Here is a 7,579-nt window from a genome sequence, read left to right as displayed (position 1 = left end):
CGACCACTTATATATATTTTTAAAATTATTTTTTTCAAAGAAGAGCGGCCACTCGTGGACGTTTTATTATTTTTTAAAAATTTTTATTTGTTAAATAAATAATAATAATATTAAAATTATTGTAATAATTATTTTGATTTTTTAAAATATAAAACCAACAACTCGTGGTCGTTTTTTTTTAAATTATAAAATAAAAAAATTCAAAAACCGACTACCAGTGGTCTATTTTTTCCGACCACAATTTGTGGTAGATTTTTTGTGGTCGGTTTTACCCTTTTTTTAGTAGTGTCCCTTCATTGTAATTCTCCCAAACAAGAAGTAATCAGATTAGTATCCACCGAAAAGCTAAAAAAATTATCTTCAGTACTGAACTTTTGTAACAATGCAGATTCTCACAAGCAAACAAATGACGATCTCTTAAGGCCTGCATCAGATCAAACTTGTATTTTAGTCAAGTAGAAATCATTCTTTTATTTTATCATATTCGAAAAATGTCTGGGCCATTCTTTTGATTTAATGTAATTATATAGTATTGACATATACAACTTTTCTATAGTTAAATTCAAAGAAAACATGGATGAAAATTGATTTTACCTTGTCACGGGTGAGTGAACATACGCAAAATCCGTGCACTGAAGTTTCCAGATATTTGCAGATAATCAGGTTATCTCAGTGTCATCAACTTACCTACAATCTAGATAATTGTAACATACTTCTGAAGTGGGTAGAAATTTCTACAATTCCAGCAGTTGGTAAATTTCTTTTAAAAATGGATAAATCTAATGATTATTTACATTAATTTTTTTTCCTTTTTTGGACTTCTTGGATATCAACCACAAAGAATGTTTAAGTTATTTTCTTTAATCCTACAAATCAAATACTTATACAACATCATCAAAGTAAACAACTGATGAGTTACTTAGACATAAAATACTATGAGAAGAAGGAAATATAAAAAGGAGAAAAAGGTGACTCAAAATAATCGTAGAAAGGCGCAATGTAATGATTATCAGCTTTACAGACTCATGATGTTGAGAAATTGAACGCATTATTTCTTCATTTCGAACTAGAGTGAAGTTGCTCTTTACCACAATAGCTTTGCACTTTCTAAACAAAAGAATCAGATAAGAGAAAGATACACATAAAAATTAATCTTTATTTGTAAGTTCATTGAGAGAGAGAGTATGTGTAAATTGAGCGTGCAGTGTCACAAGACCCAAAACATGCCTAGAAAACGAAGAATATTGTGTATTCTACTTTCTATACCACACCATGTAAAAGCATAGAAAAAATATCAAGATTGACGACATTCTCAAAGGTTACAACTCATTTTTCTCTTTTGATGAGTTTTCTGAAAAACTTTTTGCTTATAGCATGAATCCTTAGTTTCAGTAGTCAATGAACCTCTTGGCCTCAGTGGTTATCTATTGTTCTTTTTATATTATATATTATTGATATAAGATACAAATAAATTACATCTTTTTCCTTGACTTCAAAGTCTAGTGTAACACATGAGAATAAGAAATAACTCAAGGAAATATGTTTCATGGCAACCTAAACAAAATAGACTCACTTCCAACACACGAACAAAGAGATTGAAAGCTTTCTTCAAATGGAGCCCACAAAACAAATTATTCCAAACTAAACAAACAAACATCTTATTTCAATCACAGATGCACTGTCATATTAACTGACAAAGTTGATATAACTTGATTATCCACTAATTCAATGGCAAATTAAAGAGTATGCCATTCGTGAAAGCTTTTTCTTTTCTCCAGCTTAATCATCCGGTACCCAAAGTTTATTAATAAGTTAATTCAGATTCACACCAAATATACCCACACATGTAAAGTACCCCACAACACGATTTTCTACTTTCACGACTCAAACCCAATAATGGACATTTACCTAGTTTAAATATCCTATAGCTAAAACTCACCGATTGTTGCACTGTTAATTCGATGGACATACTGAAAGTTAGTAGCAAAAGTCAATTGGTAAATTTCTTATGGTCAAAATGGTTGACAGGTATTAAGAGAATTCAGAAAACATATAGTCATTGTAATAAGCAAATTTACAGTGGTTATGAACAACTGTCAAGTACAATGAATATGACACCTATTAGTGGACTCCTTGACATGAAGTTTGAAGTCTTATCAAAAGGAAAGGAAAAAAAATTATTTCTTGTAGTAAATGTTATTGTTATAAAATTCAAATAAGAGATCAGAAAATAAATGAAACTTTACATTCTGAAAGAATACTTCAACAATACATTGTTGACAATGTATAAAACTTACGAAAGGTTGTGTTGAAATTTCTGCAATGGAGATAGGTTGTTGGAGGCCAAAAGTCATTATGTGAAGGGTGGATAACTCAGCAGAGCCTGATATGTAGCTTGAAAGCATGTGTTTGTTCATTTTTGTTTTGTCATCATACCAAAAAATGTGTTCAATATGCTCATTAAATGTTAGTTAAAGATAGTCGATAATGGTGAAATATGAGCACCAGTCAATGAGCTTCAATGCCTGGAGTAAGTAGGACCAATACGTATTGTTGAGTTGAACCTAGTCTACAACGACAAACTTATATAGTGAAAATTTTGAATAATATTATGTTATTTCAAAAAGTTACTTTAGTAAAAAATATTTATGCATCCATACCCTGATAAGAACATATTTCTATATTCCTTTCAAGAATTACAGGAAATTGTTAAGCCTTTTTCATGTTAGACTAGAGATTATTTTCTTTCACTTCTCCAAAATCTTCCCACAATTACAGAAAATTGTTTAGCCTTTTTCATGTTAGCTTGGAGTTCATTTTCTTCCACTTCCCCAAAATCCTCCCATAAAGTGAGAAGAAATTATTTTCTCCTGAAAATGTAGGACATATAAGTGTAATTTTGTGAGCATTTATTGCAAAGATATACTCATATTTTTTAATAAAAAATAAAGGCATATAATGTTGAATACCATACTTACTAATTATTGACAATAGTAATTTCTCAATACTTCTTTTGAAAACGGCCTGCATATTTAAGAGGACCACAACGGAGAACAACTGTCAGTAGATCTGCTTGTAAAGCATAAGAAAATATAATAAGTATGTGCATGTTGAAGTACATATATTTCAGTATTGTGATAAATAGCATGATTAATATATCAATTTTTATATTGAAATTAACAAGCATCTAAGCGATCCGGTCAAAGATTGTGATGTTCAGCTTGGTTGGTGGTGGAAGGGGTTTCTCTAACTCAACAGATGGTTGTACATGCGTAATTGTTGTTTCCCTGTCTAGCACCTAGTAGAACTTATGTAGTGACCTATCATATGCAGTTGGTGAAATATTAACTCGCGCGTCATAGATGAGATATGTATGTAGAAGTGTAAATTGGATATAGTAATTAAATGTATCATAAAGATGAGATAGCACATACCAATGGTTGGAATGGTATTAACAATTTTTTCAAGTTTCAACTTGTATAAGATAGTTGTTTTGCCAGCTGCGTCGAGTTCTACGAGCAAAATTTTCATTTTTTTCTTTGCAAATAACATTTTTTTAAACTTGGATATTGACATGCCCTTTATATTGATCGATGACTACAAGTAATGCAACACACAACTACTAACTTCTACTGAGAATTCACTTAGTTTTGCGGTATTTTTCAACAGCCAAAAGTTTTTAAATACAAACAATAAATCACGTTTCTTCGAATCTTAAATGGGAAACAATGAGTATATGATTCTTGATAACGATTGAGGAAAATATAGTGAAACAAAGCCGTACTTGTTTCAAATTTTGGCTAAGAAAGCATCTGTCTTTTAACCATAATTTTAACCCATTGGTGATTCTTGTCCTAAAATAGGTTCCATTTATAGTTTTAAGCTTGTAAATTCAGACAATTGTACATCTATTGCTTTGCATGAGAAGTAAAGAATTATACACATTTAATTGCCCACCTAGTGCGTGGCAAAGCAATACATCAACTTTTTAACCCTTTGTATTGAATGAGATTTTAAAAAAGAATGATAATATAGGGGCATCATATACCAACCAACAATCATCATTTTTGATTTTGATTTATGAGAATGGAAAAGGAAATACATTAAACAAATCCAAATATAGATATTTACTACAACGAATAGAGTGCTAAACAAATATTAGTAGATTGACAAATCCTCAAGCTTCTTGGTACAAACTATGGACACATCAAACCGATTATGTCTCCCTTGGAGGATTTACAAGAGAAATAAACTATGTACTAGAAAATTGTAACAAGATTACAAAACATGGTATTATGAATTTATTTTCGTGAAATAGCTCTCTTAGCAGACTCAAGGATTCAATATCATCACCATACATAACAACACTAATTTGTTGCTCTTGAAGTTAGTATAATCTTAATTCGATGGTGCAACATGCTTAATGTATTAAATAGCAAGAATGAAAGTTAAATCTAACTAAAGACAAATAGAACTTGTATTTTTGAGAAAGAAACACATCGTGCAGATTCTTATTTTATGCCAGAGATTCTATCAAACACCTTATGGACATCTGTAGAACTCCTATTTCGGAAGAATATAAAAAGATAAATGTAATGAAGCTGCAAAAATTAGTAGAGATCAAAGAAAAATATGTCACTGAAATTATTGCATGTACAACATTCTATAAAGAAATCAGGAAAAAAAGTATATAAAAAAAATCGACGACATCAAAATTAATTCAAGATACCACAATCAAAGAGAATAATAATTAATAACTCCAGAAAATGAACAAAATCAATACACAAAGCAAAGAAGAAACAAATGAGATAGAAACTCACCCAAACAAAAAATACAATCTAGGCAGAACGTGTTTAGAATAACCTGAAAAGAAAACAATAAGCAAAAGAATTTTCAAGTATAGTGAAAAGGGTAAAAGTTATTATAGTGAGAATTGGCGCTGAAAGAAAAAATGAAGAAAATACAATTTTTGAGATAACATTGAGAAATGCAAAATGAAGGAAAGGAGAAGGTACGAAAGAGATAGCTCGGAGTTTGAGAAGCGAACACAAGCAACACACAAGGACTTAACATAGCAACACGTAAGATTATAATTAATATAAAATTACAGGAATTTGAGAAGCGAACACAAGCAACACACAAGGACTTAACATAGCAACACGTAAGATTATAATTAATATAAAATTACAGGAATATCCTTCATAATCCACAAAAACTTCACTTATTATTAAGGGTAATGTAATAATTCACATCAGCATAATTTTTAGATTTGAATTATGTACACTTGGAGTGTAAACTGTGATCATATTTATACATTTCAATTCAATAACCAGTTATAGCAAATTATTATTTTATTTTTCGAGTTATTATATCAATTTTACTACGAAAATCTTTACTGTAAGTCGATTTAACTTGATGGCATAAACTTAAAACTCAACTTTTTGATGCACTCAAAAGGCATGTATACTTAATGCAAAAAGTAATGCATCTTCTACCTAAAAATAAGATAAACCTCAAATTGATTTTGATTAAATTAAGAAGTGCTTTGGTAGTATGTATAGATGATTTTCTATGAGAAGTTATAACCTAAAAAACAAGATGAATTACAACTTATAACATATTCAAATACACCTATATACAAATAAGTCTTCCATATTCACAGTGTAAATAAGTTAAAAGAGTTAAATATTAAAAACACACTTAAATTATTCCTTTTTTTTTGAGTTTCATGTTTAAACTAATGGAAGTGTGATAAACATACCTAATATATCACTTTTAGTTTGAGAAACACACCTAAACTATATCACTTAATAGTTTGAGAAACACTCTTAAAAGCTGGCTAGACCAAATATTTGCGTATAAACTTTTTAGGTGTGTATAGCCATTAAAAATCAGTCCGCATAGCATATTTTTATTCTTGTTTGCTAACACATTTTTTTTATTTTGTAATTATTTTAATTGATTTTTATTCATTTTGAGTTGTATTTCTCAAACTAATGAGTGATAGTTTAGGTGTGTTTCTCACACCGTCAATAGTTTAGGTATGAAACTAAAAAAAAAGATGATTTAGGTATGTTTTTGGCATTTCACTCTAAGTTAAATCCAATTATTTAAAATAAAAAAACATGCGCTTAGTGCAAAGGTCAGTCAAATACTAAAATCATCACGACAAACTAAGGACCCATTCGATCATGAGAATTTTTTCATTTTTTCAAAGAAAAAAAATTACTTTATGTCAAATACAACTCTAAGTTGATATTTAGCCATGAGAATTTCAAATACAGCTTGAAGTTGTATATGGAAAAGTGAAAAACAAGAAAAAATTGTTTTCACTTTTTTTCATCTTCCTTCTCTCACAAAAATTCAAAAACAACTCCAATTATATTCATGGACAAACACAACTTCAACTTGAACTTCAACTTTAAAAATTTTAATTTTCATGGCCAAACACCGACTAAAATGTAAAGTTGTAACAAGAAAGAAATAATTGCATGACTTAGATCTAGTCTAGTAGTACTCCCTGGGTCTCAAAATTAACTTTTTCTGATTATTAAATATGTTAGATGTACTCCATTGGTCTCAAAATTATTTTTTTCTGGTTATTAAAAATATTAGATGTTCAGAAAAAAATTAATTATGCTTTCCCAGTTACTTTTAGTAGTAATTGTTTTGAACCACTACAAATATCTCAATAATAAGAAGATAATACACAAACAGAGAAAATATTCAATGAAGAAAGCTCAAATTAATACATAAATTAAATAAGAATAAAATAGTCAAAACATTCTCAAAACTAATATTTTTTAAGAGGTATAAAAGAAAAACGCAATAAATAATTCGATACAGATGAAAATAAAAACAATATAGTATGAATAAGGACAAATAATTTGAGAACATACCCTGGCCTGGACCAAGAGGCATATCAATGATTGCATATGATTTCTTGCAACGGGATCTCCAACAAAGGCCAGAGATCTTTCCCTGAAGAAATTGACGTGGCTCAAATATTTGTATCAAGAAATATGTATCAGGTTTTTAATATTTCATGCAATTTTGAAATTCTTGAATTATATTACATGACATGTATGTGTAATAAGGACCTTCTGGATTTGGTACCCATTCCCCTAGAAATAAATCGTAGTACTGTTGTTGTTCAGTACTACTATCTGACACCAATGTTTCTAGGAGTTTCTTCTTAAAATTATATATAGTGTAAATGGGAAGCATGATAGTAAGCAGGAAGTCGGAAGGCACGGCCAACAAGAGAAGCAATCTTTCTTCGCATTTGGGGTCTCATCATGAAAGCTATAATAGTGCTTCAAACTTCATAGCAAGCCTTCCATTATATAGAGATAGATGCGGTGAGTTATGTATCACTGGGTTCCGAAATAAGAGGTTTGGGTAAGCCCTTTAAGAAAACTATTCATTTTTAAAAAATGAGATTACTAACTTATCCTTGATAAGATTTTGATTTATCTTTGTTAAGTACTTAGTTTTGATGATTGACAAATTCATAGTTTAGGACTTGTTCCTTGAAGTTTTTGTTATGATGACAAAGGCTTCTACTCATTAGGGAACG

The 7,579-nt window shown here is 29.8% G+C and overlaps 1 pseudogene; it reads right to left on the bottom strand.

The window, feature by feature from the left end:
• Positions 1-7,227, bottom strand: part of LOC124890379 — a 20,577-nt pseudogene extending 13,350 nt beyond the window's left edge.
• Between the last annotated feature and the right edge of the window lie 352 nt (positions 7,228-7,579).

This window comes from Capsicum annuum, unplaced genomic scaffold (assembly GCF_002878395.1).
Source record: "Capsicum annuum cultivar UCD-10X-F1 unplaced genomic scaffold, UCD10Xv1.1 ctg1706, whole genome shotgun sequence".
Classification (NCBI taxonomy): domain Eukaryota; kingdom Viridiplantae; phylum Streptophyta; class Magnoliopsida; order Solanales; family Solanaceae; genus Capsicum; species Capsicum annuum.
The sequence above is the reverse complement of the archived record's forward strand: the minus strand, read 5'-3'. Positions and strand labels throughout refer to the sequence as shown.